The sequence below is a fragment of the Symphalangus syndactylus genome, chromosome 18 (genome assembly GCF_028878055.3).
Source record: "Symphalangus syndactylus isolate Jambi chromosome 18, NHGRI_mSymSyn1-v2.1_pri, whole genome shotgun sequence".
Taxonomy (NCBI): domain Eukaryota; kingdom Metazoa; phylum Chordata; class Mammalia; order Primates; family Hylobatidae; genus Symphalangus; species Symphalangus syndactylus.
This window is the reverse complement of record NC_072440.2, coordinates 13,708,135-13,724,985: the sequence shown is the minus strand read 5'-3', so window position 1 is coordinate 13,724,985 and position 16,851 is coordinate 13,708,135.

Genomic DNA, 16,851 nt, shown 5'->3' with positions numbered 1-16,851 from the left:
AATCTGTGCCATCTAATATGGTAGCCACTAGCCACGTGTTACTATTTAAATATAAATGCAGGCCGGGCGCAAGGCGGTGGCTCACACCTGTAATCCCAACAGTTTGGGAGGCCAAGGCAGGTGAATCATTTGAGGTCAGGAGTTCAATGGTCACGTTGGCCAGCCTGGCCAACATGGTGAAACCCCATCTCTACTAAAAATACAAAAACTAGCTGGGTAGTGGTGGTGCACACCTGTAATCCCAGCCACTTGGGAGGTTAAGGCAGGAGAATCACTTGAGCCTGGGAGGCGGAGGTTGCGGTGAGCCAAGATTGCGCTACTGCACTCCAGTCTGGGTGACAGAGTGAGACCCTGTCCCAAAAATAAATTAATATAAATGCAAATTAATTAAAATTAAATGAAATTTAAAATTCAGCTCCTGGGTCACACGAGCCACATTTCAAGTATTCAACAGTCCCATGCATCTGGTAGCTGTGTCACTAGAAAGTCCAGATATGGAACATTTCAAGCATCACAGAAATGTCTGTTGGACAGTACTGCTCTGATTTGGCCAATGCCTGCTGCTTTGTACTAGATGGTAAGCACAGAATAACAGAGTTGATATCTGTCTAATTTTACTTTCTGTGTCTAGAAAATAGCACAGAGACCAGCACAGAAGCCAACAGTAATCAAATTTACAGAAAGAAGTCAGGGAGGGAGAGAGAGAGAAAGAGAGACAGGAGAGATGAAAAAGGGGAAGAAAGGAGGAAGGGAAGGAAGGAGGGAAAGGAAGGGAAGGGAAGGGAAGAAAGGAAGGAAGAAAAGGAGGGAGAGAGGGAGGGAATAAGGGAGAAAGGAAGCTCCCAGCCCATCTACATGGAGCAGTTTGCAGTTTGGGACCTCAGGCCTGGCGAACAGAAGTGCAGAGCACAGGTCAAAACAGCCTGGGTGTGGAGGGAGGGAGAGTCCAGGAGGCTAGTTTACTAAGCACTTACTATGTGCCCGGCACCGTCCTAATTCCTAATTCCCTGCAGTTTCCACATCACACCCTATGATGGTTATCCAATTTCACAGAGAAGGAAACTGAGGCCAGAGAGGTGAAACAGCTTGTCTGGGCACACGGGACCATGAGTAGCGAGCCAGGGTCAAGCCAGGCAGGTGGCTCTAGGGCTGGTTCCTTCCCCTCGAACCACTGAGGTCAAAGGTGGGAGGATGCCATGAAACAGAGGCTGAGTGTCTACACTCCCTTCCTTCTCTCCTGGGCCCAGAAACCTCTAAGACTTTGTCAATACCCTCTGGCCAGCCCCCACCAGCCCTGGCAGCTGCCCACTGAGCCAGCCCCTCTGCCCAAGGCCCCGCCCTGGGGCAATGGCAGCCAAGGGGGCAGGTCACATGGCTGCCAGCTGGAGCCCAGGCGGCCGATCCACACAGGAGCCCTGTCCGTGATGTCAGCACTACCAAAGCATCCTCATTAACGGCCCCCTGGGCGACACAGCCCAGCTTTTCTGTGTGGGCTGGGTAGGGGACTCACCGAGACCCAGGTGTTCGCAGGAAGCCAGGATGGAAAGTATGACTCGCTCCTTCCCAAACACGGGATGGCTTTTCCATTGCTAATATCCGAGGAATCCAGTGAAGTAGTGGAAAGACCGAGAAGGCGGGAGACTGGTTCTCACCCTGGCCCATCCTGGCTTTAGACCAGAACCCCAGAGCCTCAGTCTCCCCTTCGGTCCACCAGAAACCATGGCGCTGTCCAGCTCCGACTCTCCAAGGTGCCCAGGTGTCAGTGAGGCTGACAACACAGCAGTCACCTCGGGGCTGCAGCCTTTTAAGCTTTTGTTTGTTTTCCAAACATGTCTTTGGGAGTGAAGATCCATCAATCATGACATAAATTTCATTTCAGAAGTTATATTTTACTAGTAGGAGTACAAAGGACTCAAGAATTCAGAACTGGATCTCCCTCCCCAGACACCTTCAGGATGTCCCAGCCTTGCCTCTGGAACAGCCAGACTTCCAGCAAAATGAGGACCTAGAAGCTGTGCTGTGGCCGCCAGTACTGACTGTGCATCAGGCTTGCTTTCTCCTCACCCACCCTGGGAGGTTGGTACTGTTGTTATTTCCATTTTACAGCGATTCTACCTCCCTGCCAGAATTAGACCAACCCTTCACCATCACTTCCTCTAGGAAGCCATCCCTGACTCCCAAGTCTGAGCCAATCCCCTTCCCAGGTGTCCTCCAGACCCTGGAGCGCACTATCCAGCGTGTCCTGCCACATCAAGGCTTCCTCTCCCCTCCTGGTTTTGCCCACTCTGAGAGCAGCAGCCCTGGCATGTAGGGCCCAGCTGCCATTCAGCCAGCCCCTGATAGGTGCACCCCATATTCCTCCTGCCCTGATGTTAGGGGGCCATGGTGAGGACCTGATGCCATGCAGCTCACAGGCCTCCAGCTTTTGGGGCCAGAATCAAACTGCCCGTCTCTTGTGCAACCAGCTTCTCCTTAAAGGTGCTCAAATCTTGGGACTGAGAAATTAGTGGCCTCCCAACCTGCAACTCCTCAGGAGTTCAAGGCAGGCTTTTTTTTTTTTTTTAAACTCAACTCACCCTCTTCTCCCATCTCATTTTCCCACCCTGACATTTCCTTTAGCTGGACTGACTTCTATATTTTATTTTAATGTTGGTGTTTCTAGTCCTGCTGGCTACCCACGAGGCAGAATGTCTATAAATGCAAAGAAATAGGACAATTTGCCCAAGGAAAGGATTTCTTTAAAGTGAATTCTGAGTGTCCTTCCTCTTTCAGAATGTTCCTTCTCCCTAAGTGCTCCCTCCTCTGGAATGCTCCCTCTCCCTGGAGTGTTCTCTCTCTCTGCAGTGCTCCGTCTCCCTGAGGGCGCCCTCTCCCTGCAGTGCACCCTGCACCCTCTTGCTCCCTCTCTCTGGAGTGTTCTCTCTCTCTGAGTGCTCCCTCTCCCTGAGTGCTCCCTCTCCCTTGGGTGCTCCCTCTCCCTGAGTGCTCCCTCTCCCTTGGGTGCTCCCTCTCCCTTGGGTGCTCCCTCTCCCTGAGTGCTCCCTCTCCCTGAGTGCTCCCTCTCCCTTGGGTGCTCCCTCTCCCTGAGTGCTCCCTCTCCCTGAGTGCTCCCTCTCCCTTGGGTGCTCCCTCTCCCTGAGTGCTCCCTCTCCCTGCAGTGCACCCTGCACCCTCTTGCTCCCTCTCCCTGGAGTGTTCTCTCTCTGAGTGCTCCTGCTCCCTGAGTGCACCCTCTCCCTGCAGTGCTCCTTCTGCCTGGAATGCTCCCTCTGCCTGCAACTTTCTGCCCAAAGTGCTCTCCACTCTCTTCTCCTGATGAGAAGCTGCTCATACTCCTTGAGGCTCAGCTCAGGCAATCGCCTCCCAGGAAGCCTTCCTGGACTCCTCCGTCACCTCCTCTGTTCTCCCATGCACCATGCCCACCCCCTCATGCTTCCTTTCTCACCACATTCACCATGTTTCCTTATCTTCCCTCCCCACCTCTCCTGCCTCTAGCCAGGCTCTGAGCTCCCAAATGGCAGACCAGGGTCTCATGCCTTTGGGGAGGCAGGGGTCTGTCCCAGTGCCTAGCCCAAAGGAGGCCTCCGTGAGTCGGCTGCTGAAAGCCAATAATCCCAGGCACCCTGGCTGGGAAGGGCCCAGCCCTATACACCATCCCCATCCTTGAAAGAGTGATCTTATTCATGTGTATCTGGAGAAGCTGGAAGGATGCTTAGAGAGCGTCTCTACAACCTCCTCTTTTAGCTCTGGTGAAACTGAGGCCCAGACAGGGAGCATCTTGCCCAAGATCACCTTCTCTGAACCTCTTCCTCCTGTCCTGAGCCCTTGCATGACAGAGCTGAGCTCCCCAGCACCTTGGCAGAAATGAACCTGTGTGCACGCTCCCCACCCACCCAGGTGTGCGTGTGTGCAGGGACCCTCACAGCCCCTGCCTCTGCAAGATGGGCGGCAGTGCTCACAGACCCCTAATCAGGTGAGGATACCGAGTCTCCGGAGGACAAATGATGGGTCGCCAGTCAGCTGCCGGGCGGGGACGTCAGACTCTGGGTTGTGGCTCTGTCGCCTATCACAAATGTGCCCAATCCAAATTTACAGAAGTTGCTGGAATCACCTGGTCAGGCACATGTACATAAAAATCAGCTGCAGCTGCCTACCTGGCACGTGTGCTTTTTCCGTCTTGTCTGTTTAAACCATGTCTAAGCAGGTGGGGACGGGTGCCGCAGGACCCACATGTGGGCCTGGCGCTGTTCTGGGCTCAGTTTAGCGCATTGTAGTTTGGCAGCTCTTGGTGAGGTCCCTGTCCTTTCTCTTTGCACATCCACTTACGGCCCCGGAATACCCTGCTGACAAGCTGTTGTCCCTGTGGCCGGGAAACCCAGTGGCAGGGACTGTGGCACCGCCCAAGAGAACAGTACCATGCAGTTTTTAAAAGGGACATTGGTAAGAGGTTGATGACAAATGTTATTTTCCAGGAAAAAGTCAAGACGCTGAATTGAAAGTTCACCCTGGGCTGTGAGGAAGAATTTGCCCCAAGGGGAGAGAGGAGGCGAGGGAGTCCCTCTCCACGCAGCAGAGCTCTCCCTGGGTTGGGACGGTCACTGGGGGCAGGCTTTATTTCCTTACTGATCGTTTACAGGATCTTTAAAAATCAACCTAATAAAAGAAAAATAAGAAAGGCAGGAAGGAGGGAGAAGCAGTCACCTACAAGGGTCTAAGATCTTTTGGACCTGGTCGCAAAGGGACGCTCTCCAGGAGGGTCGCCAGGGCCGCAGGGTCCGGGGCTAGGCCCAGGGTCCAGCTAAGCCCTGGCCAACACGGGGACACATGCACACACCTGGGCACACCCGCACGCACCCGCACACGCACGCGCCCGTGGGCCGCGCCCCGCCGCGCCGGGGGCCCGCATTGGCATTCCGCGCCGTTCCCAGCCCGCGGCGCCGCGCGGGGACAGTGGCGCATTGTTCCCCGGACACGCCGGGCGGCGCAGCGCCCTCGGGGCTTGGCGCGGCCCCGCCGCGATTTGCATGCGCTCCAGTCACAAAGGTTCAAGGTCAGGAGCGCCGGGCGGCCCAGCCCCGCCCGGCCCAGGCGCTATTCTTCGCCCCGGCGGCGGGAATTCCTCGCCGCCCGCGCCCGGGACGCCCCTGCGCGTGAATGGCCGAGCGCCGCCACCGTCTGAGGCGCTTTGTGTCTCGGCCCGGCCAGCTGGGCCCGCGAGGGACGTGCCAGCTCGGCCGGCGGCGCCCCCGCGCCAGCGCCCCTCGCCCATGCTAATCAGCCTGGCAGCGCGTCTGGGCGGGCGGCCCGGCCCGGCCTGGGAGCCCCTCACGTTCCCTGCCGTGAGCTCCCTCCTACCAGGCCCCCTCCCCCAGCTTCCCCTGCCAGGGGCTCCCCACCACCCTAGCTGCCAGGTGCCTCCACCCGATTCCACCTCCACTCCTCCTGCCAGAAGACCCCCTCTCCAGCTGCCGTGGGTGCCCTCTGCCCAGCCAGAAGGGCGGGTGCACCTTGCAGGAATGGCTGGCTGGGGAGCCTGGGGCCTAGGACCCTTCTGGGACTCTGACACAAATCTCTATGGGGCCTGGGCCTTCTCTCAGCCTCAATTTCCCCTGAACAATGAGGCAGGTTGCCCTTCATGATCTCCAGAGGCACTTCCAGAGCTGGGGTCTCCCAGCAGGTGCAGGGAAGGTAGTGGTAAAGATGGCATTCCCCCAGCTCCCGCCTGCTCTGCCATTATCCAGCCTGCTGGCCTGGGGACAGTCACCCTGAGCCCTGAGTCTGGGTCACCGTCTCCAGAGATGCCTTGAGGACTAACGGAGCTGATTGTTCCACGTTGGGACCGGCCCTCAGAATGTGCTTCCCTTATCATCATCCTTCCCACAGCGTAGTCCTGCTCAGGCAATATTAGCATCCACCTGCTAGACTGGGAGCTTCGAGTGGGCAGGGACTTCTGAATTCCCACAGCACAGTGGCACCCAGGACACACTGAGTGACCTCACAGTTGGATAGGTGCATGACCACCAGTGTGGGTCACTCTGAGCGATGGTGGATGGGGACAGGCCACCGCATTTGGCATTGCCAGTACTTGGAAAGAGGCTCAGAGCCTTTCTTGGGAGGTGGAAGCAGGCTACTCCTGGGAACTCCCCACTGGGTGTCTGGGCTCTGCTGTCCAACAGGAACGTCCCCACCCCCAAGCCTCTGGGGAAGCGAGGCAGTTGTCTTTCTGCAGAAAGCTGTGTGCAGGCAGTGCCTGGTCAGGATGCCCGTCAGGAGGCCTAGAGGCTGGAACTGCAGACCTGGGGCCTCCGGCATGAGTCTGCCAAGGACCTACAACTTCTTCCTGTAGCATCTTTACTCCTGGCACGTGTGAAGTCAGCAGCCCCACCTGATACCAGAGACAGCCCCCAGTGTTGGGGGCATCATGCCTGAGGGTGCATTTCCCCCAGAGCACAAGAACCTGGGCCCCGTAGACAAGCAGCCCCAGCCAGTCTCAGGCCCAAGAAAGAGGGACTAGGTGAGGCGGTGAAATGGGCACCAGAGGAGAGAAGCCAGCTCAGACAGACCCTCAGACAGCAGAAAATCTGGCCTGGGGGTTCGAGGCCTTTCCCCAGCCCTCTCCCATTTCCCTCCAAACCTCAAATATGAAGTAGCCATAATCACATGTACCTCGCTGCTCTAAGAATCACTTAGGGCCAGATGCAGTACATCATCCCTGTAATCCCAGCACTTTGGGAGACTGAGGTGGGTGGATCACTTGAGCTCAGGACTTCCAGACCAGCTTGGGCATTAGTGTGATACCTTGTCTCCACACAATAATAATAGTAATAGTAATAAGGCCGGGTGCAGTGGCTCACGCCTGTAATCCCCGCACTTTGGGAGGCCGAGACGGGAAGATCACTTGAGGTCAGGATTTTGAGACCAGCCTGGCCAACATGGTGAAACCCCATCTCTATTAAAAACACAAAATCAGCCCGGCGTGGTGGTGCATGCCTATAGTCCCAGCTACTGAGGAGGCTGAGGAGGGAGGATTGCTTGGGCCCAAGAGGTCAAGGCTGCAGTGAGCCATGATCACACCACTGCACTCAGCCTAAACAAGGCCCTGTCTCAAAATAAAGAATCACTTAGAAGCCTGGATGTTACCCTCCCTAGCACTGTGTTGCTAGCATCAGTTGCCTATGCGTCCCTAACCCCGTCCCTGCTTAGCTGGCTGGATACCACCCCCAGCTGTTTTCCAGCCACCCCAGCTTTGTCCTACACATGGTGCTCTCCTGCCCATGGAATGCCCTCTCAGTCTGCCACTTGCCAATGAGCTCATCCTGCAAGGCTTTGTTCAGATACCACCTCCTCCAGGAAGCTGCCCCCGATCCTTTCCTCCTCTCTTTTTCCACCTGCCTAGGTTTTTGATGCCATGATAAGGAATTTGGCTGCAGATCCTAGGGCAATAGGGAGCCACTGCAGGCTCTAAACAGGGAGCAGTGACCCAGCAACTCTCCCTGGTGGCCTCTGCAGGGAGCATGCAGACAGGGGTTCTCAGACATCTGGAATTCACAGGCTGGTCAAATTTCAAAGGAGTATTGCAGACCTGCGGAAGATTGCCAACTTTCTATTTTTCCATGTTAGGGCCTTTAGAAAAATAATTACAATTTCCCTTTTTGAGAGAATATATTTAAACCAAAAAAAAAAAAAAAGTAAGAAGACAATCTCAGGGCAAAGGCCATTCCTTTGTGCTGGATAAACAGAGCCTTATGGAAAACTTGCCACGTGGTCCTCACATTTGATGGTTGGAAAACAGCTAGCAGTGGTATCCGGCCTAACAGGTGGAACTGTGATCAGGGCTGGGCCTCCATATGGGTGGGGCCTCCTCTCGGCATCCCTTCCTGCCCCAGACCACAGGTTTCCTGAACCCCCTAGACCAAGTGGGTTTCCTGGCTGGTCCCCTGACTGCGCTCGGGCCCTCTAACCTGGCGGTTCTCAGAGGTCAACCCAGATGAGTATCGGGCTGGCCAGGGTGACGAGCGCCCACCATGGGGAGGCCCCTGGGGCAGCCTGCAGCTCCAGCACTCATGGGTCACTGCAGCCTCGACTTCCTGGGCCCAAGCAATCCTGACTCCAAGACACAAGGACGCTTATGAGAATAGAGAAGAGGGGACAAGGCACAGATGCCGTCTGTCCCCACAGTGTGAGGCAAGGAGCAAACGTGTGTGTGCATGAGCCTGGGGCCACCCACGGGGGAGGGAATGCCTGATGCATGACCAGCCTGAGTGAAGTGTCCACACTGAGCCTTGCAGATTGTTCTAGAAGGAGATTCATCCTCCCTTCCAAGGGCAGGCTGTACTGTGGATGTTCTGCTGATCAGACAGTGGGTGCCATCAGTAATTAGCATTGAAATCCTGCGCTCAGCCTCAGAGCTGGGAGGCCCAGGGTGACCACTGAGGACAGCTCAGCATTGAAGAGAGGCCTGAAGATGATTAGGGGCGGGGTTACACTGGTTACACCCGCTCTATCAGGTGACGTGAATTTGTAATCTTGTTTCCAGCTTTCCTTTGCCTTTTAATCCTTCTTTGTCAAGAACAAATTTCAAGCTATCCTGTTTCCGAATGATCACATGTTTGAAATGGGAGGTCTGGATTAATCTCCAACCAGCGCTAGCCCATGTATCAGTGCTCAGCCGCTCACTTTAACCAGGCTGTGTTGTCCTGGACTTGCTCCTCCAAATATGATGTGACTCAACACTCATGTCAGGCCCTGGGCTAGGCACCGAGGACACTCAAGACACAGTCCTTGGCCGGGCGTGGTGGCTCATGCCTGTAATCCAGCACTTTGGGAGGCCAAGGGGGTGGGGGGGCGGATCACCTGAGGTTGGGAGTTCGAGACCAGCCTAACCAACATGGAGAAACCCCGTCTCCAATAAAAATACAAAATTAGCCCGGCGTGGTGGCGCACGCCTGTAATCCCAGCTACTCGGGAGGCTGAGGCAGAGAATCACTTGAACCCAGGAGGTGGAGATTGCAGTGAGCTGAGATTGCTCCATTGCACTCCAGCTTGGGCAACAAGAGCAAAACTCTGTCTCAAAAAACAAAAACAAACAAACAAAAAAACAGTCCTTGCTGTCTTATAACCAGAGGCAGGAAGAGCCTATTTCTCAGGAGTGGCTTGTCGTGGCCAAGGGATCCATCCTGGAAAGCTTCCCGGAGGAGGCGGTAGCGGAGTGGAGCCTTGCACATGGTAAGTGCTCACTAGTGTCAGCTGCTGTTGTTATTCCCAGTAGGAATAAGAGGGAAGAAGCTCTGATCACCATGCAGGTGGGAAGAGCATCCCCTTCAGAGGGAAAAGCATTCGAGAAAAGGCAAGGTGTTCTCTCCCAGCCAAGTGGGGGGTGGGGTGGGGAGTTGGTGGTCAGTGATGGGGAAGTGGGGGGAGGTGGTGAGGCTGGAAAGAGAAGCAGGGGGCCAACCCTGCTTTGGTTCTTAAAACGGTTTTTTGTTTTTGTTTTTTAAGGTGGGGACAGGAGCTGTGTGGATTTGGGAAACCACTCTGGCAGCGGCCCAGCCCTGGGGGAGGAGGCTGCAGTTAGGGAGGCCACTATTTGGGTGAGGGGAAGTGTGGCCATGGGGAGGGGAGGAGCCCAGGCTGAATTACAGGGGAGGTTTTAGGAAAAACAGCCAGGACTTGTACATCTGGTGGCCCCAGGGCCCTGGCTCGTGCTCAGGATGGACAGATGCAGAAAGGGTACCCCAGGTCAGCCTTGGTATGGGGCTGAGGCCCTGTGTGACTGGGCTGAGTGGGGTGGCCACTGGAATATCCTGCAAGACACCCCTATGCTGCCGTGACGGAGGGACCTGATGGTGGGAGGCTGCAGGGGGATCCTGGTCGTGGCCGCTTCTTACAGGGGTCCTGCTTCCCAGCAAAGATGCATCAAGGACTATGGAGCCCACAATTGTGGGGCTGCCCTCCATACCACAGTGAAGAGCCAGAGGGGACTCCTGGAAATGTGCAGGGCATGTCACACCCACACCTGAGAAAAGGGCCCAGTCCTGACAGCACCAGCAGCCAAGCAGTTAAAAGTATTCCGTGGCTTCCAGGGTCACAGAGTGGAGCCTTCCCCCAGAGTCCGGAGCCTGGATCCAGGGTCATTGTCCCTGCAGAGCTCAGAGCCCAGATTCTCCCTGCCCCACCTCACTGTCTTTGGGATTGATTGCTCAGCAAAGACAAAAACGCAGCGATCCTCCATGGACCAAAGCCTCTGAGCCAGGACCCATCCCCCAACAGTGGGGTTCCTGCTGTAACAGGTTTCCTGCCAGGTAGGATAAGACACCTCTGTGTAAAAAACACTTCCACACACACTCCCGCGATGGTGGTGCAAAAACAATCTGTTCGCCCTTCCTAGAGTACTGACCGGTAATACCATATTCAAAAGCCTTTAAAAAAGCAAATCCTCAGTGAAGTTACAATTATTCTCCTGGGAGTACACCAAGGGAATTATTAGAGATGTACGACAAAGATGTTCATAGCAGCAGGTTTGTAAATCACCTAGACAGCCAATCATCAAGAGTGAGGTAAAGAAGTTACATATGGGACATCTGAACAATGGATTCTTCTGCAATCATTGAAGTGTGATCTAGAAATATTTAAAGAGGAGATGAGTTGTTTGCTGCACATTGGTGAAAGTGCAGAGAGTAAAACGTGATGTATGACCACGATGATTTTAAATACGTATTACAAATAGACAAGAAAGGCTGGATAAATATCCACCTGAATGTCAGCTGTGTTTCACTGAGTTGGGATTCTATTTGTTATGGTCTCAGGGATGCTTTCCCATGTTTGCAAATTTGCAGATGATGAACATGTTCCATGTTTGCAAAGGGAATCAGTCGTGTGTGTGTGTGTGTGTGTGTATGTGTGTGTGTGTGTATGTGTATCTCAATGGCACAGAAATAAAAGGCCAAGTTAAAGATCCATAGTGACTCACTGCTTCCCCAAAGCAAGTTTTCTCTCTCCCAGCTTGGAAATTATTATGGAAAATGCCAGATGTGTGAGGCCTGGCTTGGACCTTGTTTGTGCAGAGCTGGGCTCCCCAGAAGGGCCATCCCCAACCACCTGGGCAGGGTCACCCAGGAGGAGCTGGTTACGTGTGCAGGCCTTGTTCCATGCAAGCATTCTTGGGACCAGAATCTAAGAAATATCTTTTATTTTTTTCCTCCAGAAATGTCTTTGTGTGTATGTAGTAAAATATACATAACAAAATTTACCATTTACCATTTCAGTAGCATTAAGTACATTCACATTGCTGGGCAACCATCACCATGATCTGTCTCCACAACTTTTTCATCATCCCAAACTGAAACTCCATACCTATTAAATAATAACCCCTCAGTCTCGCCTTTCCCCAGTGCCCAAGAAGCACTGCTTTACTTTCTGACTCAATTTGACTACTCTCGGGACCTCGTACAGGTGGAATCGTACACTATGTGCCCTTTCGTGTTTGGCTTACCTCACTGAGCATCATGTTTTCAAGGCTGATCCACGTCATATCATGTGTCACAACTTCATTCCTTTTGAAAGCTGAGTAACATCCCATCGTATATATATCACCTTTTCTTTCTCCGTTCATCTACCCACGGACACTGGGGCTGTTTCCACCTTTTGTCTGTTATGCATAATGCTGCTTCTTTTTTGTACTAAAAGTGTACAAATATTTGTTAGTGTTCTTGTCTTCAATTTTGGGGTGTATATGCTTAGGAGTGGAATTGCTGGGTCCTGTAGTAGTTCTGTGTTTACATTTTTGAGGAACTCTCATACTGTTTTCCATAGTAAGTGCACAATTTTACATTCCCACTAACAAAGCTAACATTCCCACCAACAGGGCTAATTTTTAAATTTTTTGTAAAGACGAGTTCTCACTATGTTGCCCAGGCTGGTCTCCAGCTTGTTTTTGTTTTGTTTTGTTTTTTTAGACAGAGTTTCACTCTTGTTGCCCAGGCTGGAGTGTAATGGCACGATCTCAGCTCACTGCAACCTCTGCCTCCCAAGTTTAAGCAATTCTTCTGCCTCAGCCTTCTGAGCAGCTGGGATTACAGGCGCCCACCACGACGCCTGGCTAATTTTTGTATTTTTAGTAGAGACAGGGTTTCTCCATGTTGGCCAGGCTCCTCTCAAACTCCCGACCTCAGGTGATCCACCCGCCTCAGCCTTGGTCTTGAGCTCTTGAGCTCAAGCAATCCTCCTGCCTTGGCTTCTTAAAGTGTTGGAATTACAGGGGTGAACCACCATGCCCAGCCAGGAGTTCTTTATACATTCTGCAAATGAGAGATATTTTTTGTACGTACAGTACTAAAGTTTAAACCAATTGTTAAAATACGAATTCATTCCTTTTCAAATTTGGAAAACATAAAAAGGGAGGTAAAAGAAGCATTCGTTTTTATATGCTTTGACTCAGCAATTCCACATCTAGGGATTGGATATGCACAGATTTAGCTGCAAGAATGTTTATCGTAAAAGAAAGAAGGAAGAGATGAAGCTGAAAACAACATCAATATCCAGTAATCTCACATGGGTTAAATAAAATACGGCCCCGCTGTGTATGATCACAAACAGTGCTGTGAATGAACACTAAATTATGTGGGACATTTAGAATATAGCCACGGTTACAAAGTTGCAAAGCAATATTTACAGCATGATCCATTTTTTGTCTCAACAAATGCATAATTGTGTAAAAAGAAAGAATGTCAAATGTTAACAATGGTGATCTCGTGTGAGGGAATCTCAGGCTACTTTTTTTTCTTTGTATTTTTTTCCAATTTTCCAAATTTCATGCAATAAACGTGTGGTCTTGCAATCAAAAAAATGTTATTTTTTAAGGTAGCCACAAGCGGATATACAATGTTATCCCGATGATGTAAATATCTATATATTTACATAAAAGGATACTCCAGGCCAGTATTTTGCCTGGTGACTCGGAAAGGTTTCTCCTTTTCTTACTTTGTACTCGCCTAGGTTTTACAAATTCTCCACTGTATGGTCGTTTTACCTGGTTTAGGGAGGGGAAAAAATACAGGAAAAGTTGTTAAACTTTAAAGTGGAGATCCAATTTGCGCGCAGCTCGGAATCAGCCCCACGGCCCGCGGCCGCACTGAGGCACCGCCCAGGCCCCGCCCCGGCCCCGCCAGGCCCCGCCCCACAGCCGCCGCCCGCCGGGCCTTTCCCTGAGCTTTCTGAGCGGGTCGCGCAGAGGCCCCGCCCAGGCCCCGCCCAAGCCCCGCCCGCTCGACTGTGACGCAACATCCGCACAGCCCGCGGCCTGGGATCTAAGACACGGCCACCCAGAGGCCCCGCCCCTGGCGCGTAGAGGCCCGGCCCTAGACTTGGCCCCGCCCCCTCAGCTGCGGCGCTGCGTCCGCGCCGGCCGCCGCACCCTCGCTTGGGCTTCCGGAACAGGCCGCGCCGAGGCCCCGCCCCCTGCCGCACCAGGCCCCGCCCCTTTGGCTACGGCACTGCGTCCGCGCCGGGCGTCGCGCCCTCGTCCTGGCTTCCGGGGCGGGACGGAAGAGCGGGCGGGACCTTCCAGTCCAAGGCGCCGCGGCTTCCGCCCGGGAGGGGCGCTGGCCCCAAACGAGGTCGTGCGCGCTTTCTGCGATGGTTTTTTGCTGTCTCCGTCCGGCCCCAGGTGCGCGGGACGTAGAGGCTGGACAGCCGGGAGGCGGAGATGAAAGGGGCCAGGGGCCCGGCCCCGGGGACACGCGTGCCAGGCCCTGCTGCAGCCCCCGAGAGGTCGGGGGCGCGGAGCCAGGGCTGACTCTGGGCACTGGGTCGGGGGCCAGCCCGCGTCTCAGCCTGAGCTGGACGCACCACTCGGGCAGAAAAGTGACATCAGAACCCTAGGCTCCGTTGTCAACCACGGTTACTGATGTCACCCGCTCTGCACAGAGAGGAAGGTGTGGCCCAGCGAGGCATTCTCCCGTCCTAGTCAGGGTCTGCCCTGGGTGGGAGGGATTGTAGGACCCCCTCCCCGCTGGCTGTGACAGCCTAAGCTGGTGAGCTGTTTCTAGCCAGAGTGCCCCTTCGGTGAAGTCTAAAGCCCCGAGATGTCAACGGCAGCTGCCGTGTATTGAAAAGCATGTGCCAGGCCATCCTGGGCTCACACGTAAATATGTTAACTCAGTACTCCTAGCAGCTGTATTAACGTGCATGCCACCCCTTTTCACAGATGAGGGACCGAGGTCAGAGAAGCAGCTTGCTAGAGGCCCTGGAGGGCAAAGGGGCACAGCCTAGATTTGGACCCAGATCCTTGATTCTGAATCTCAGCGGTTAGCCTGTGTGCTGACCCGGCATCCTGTGGTAATAGTTTCCCTTCTGTAGGTGTAGCTGGCTGCCAGCTCTGTTGATTACCTTAGCTCACTGCTGCCTCCTCGAGTTGGAAGACCCGCTTACCCAGAGCTAAGCCCCTCTCCCAACTCTGAAGGTGCTCAGCATCCCTGAGCTTGACCCAAGTTGCCTGGAGATTCCCACCCACCTGTTACCCCAGATCTCCCAATACCCTGCCTCCCTTTGCTTGGGGTGGGAAAGGATGCCCTCTGCCCAGGATCTGAATGGCCGGTGTGCGGCGCCAAACCTGCTGGGCCTGTGGTGCCAGGGCTACAAGGGCACAACAGAACACCCCCAGTGTGCTCACACACAGTGTCAAGCCAGCCCCAGGGTGCCGAGGCTGCCTCTCGCCTCTGTACCCCGCCCTCCCTTGTAATGCGGAGGGGGCAGTCTGGCTTTTTCTTTGGCTTTCCAGGTTGGTATATGCTGGATGTCAGCAGCAGACAGGACACCCCAGCACAAACAGCCCGCAGCAATCCGGACTTTCTAGACCTCAGAGCGGAAGCTGCGCATTTGATTTTTTTTTTTTTTTTTTTGGCTCCATATTAAAGAACAAAGCATGGGAACTGGACAGGTCCCTCTGTAAACAGAAAACACATGTTTTCTGAGAGAATGGGCCCTTCCTTTCCTGGTTTCATCTCCGATGGACAGAGGCCTCCTTAGGCCCGCTGACTTCAAAACCATGGAAGCTGTGGACCGAGGGCTGAGAGGAGGTGATTCTTCTTTGCTCAACTCAGGGACCGGACACTCGCCTTCTTTTATTTATTTTTATTTATTTATTTATTTTTTTGAGACGGAGTCTCGCTCTGTCGCCCAGGCTGGAGTGCAGTGGCGTGATCTCAGTTCACTGCAAGCTCCGCCTCCTGGGTTCACGCCATTCTCCTGCCTCAGCCTCCTGAGTAGCTGGGACTACAGGCGCCTGCCACCAGGCCCGGCTAATTTTTTTTTTTTTTTTTTTTTTTTTGTATTTTTAGTAGAGACGGGGTTTCACCGTGTTAGCCAGGATGGTCTTGATCTCCTGACCTCGTGATCCGCCTGCCTCGGCCTCCCAAAGTGCTGGGATTACAGGCGTGAGCCACCGCGCCCAGCTGACATTCACCTTCTTGAATGGGGGCAAGGACAAGTGCTAGAGGTCTGCTCAGCAGTGGGGTGTGGTCTGAGGAGGGAGGGCCCCTCAGAGACCTGAACAGAAAGTGGGGGACTGGACCATTTGTGTCCTCCAAGCACACTAGAATTGTTTAGGGTTCTACCTGAGCTAGCTCCAGGTGAACGTGTGTTCTTTGGAGCCTGCTAGCCACAAATGGGCAGAGACCTTTAACTCAGATGAGAAGCCTGTGTCTGCAAAGAATGGGCATTCTTGGACTGAGTACACACTGCTGTGTGGCCTTGGGCAAGTTTCTTAACCTCTCTGGGCCTCACGTTTCTCATCTGTAAAAGCAGGATAACAATAGTTATTTAGGATTAAATAAGATCATGGAAATAGCCCCATTGGACACATAACTAGGAGCTAATTAATAAGTGAGCAAAATCAAACGTTGTCTCTGTTTCAATGCTGAGCTATTGTAGAGTGGCCCAAGAATCCTCTACAGACACCCAGGGTGCCCGTACTCCAAGGAGCACCTCCTCTTCCCCTGCCTTCTGTTGGACACAGCCACTCCCAGGCCGCCGTGACACCTTTTTGGAAGCAGCCGTCTTGCAGACAGATCATCCCTTTGAATCTCCCCAGCAGCCTGAACTTTGTCCTTGAGGGGAGATTTGATTTGGGGAAATAATCAGACATCCTTTAAGACAAGTCTGCTGAATGGATGCTCAGAAGCCAAGCCACGGCCTCCTCTCCCGGGCCAGCATGTGCCACGACTGTAAAGTCAGAAGCCAGTCTGGCCACATGCTCTGAAGGCAGCATAGAAAGGATCTGGACTGGATCATCGCCGCTGGTGTTGGTGGGTGTGAGCGACGTGTCCGTGTGTGTGTGCGCGTGCACGCGTGTATGAAAATAGAGATATTCACACACACCCCTGAGCTTGGTGGACGGACCAAACCAAAGCCTGCCTAATTAACATGCTTTAACACACAATGAGAGTGCCTTTCATCCTCAGCCCACAACTTGATTTTCATGGAAATTTCTCTGTGTGAGAAAATTACAAGCATTTCTGATACAGGCAAGTGTGTGAGAGTGCGGCAGCATGTTGTCCTGGAATAGTGGGATTTAGAGGTTGGGTTCCCCCAGCCTGTTCCTAACCAGCTGTGCGGCCCCTGGCTCCTTTCTTCACCCCCTAGTCCTTGGTTTCCCCATCTCAAGTGCTCCAGGAAGGAAACACACAGGCTGTGTCCACATGCGTGGGCATTCACAGCACGTGCGGGTGACATTGCTCATTAAAACACCGTAAAAATTAATTGGCATTCACAAAGTTCTAGTCACGATAGCAAACATTTTAAAAAATCAGAAACAGGCCAGGCACAGTGGCTCACGCCTGTAATTTCAGCACTTTG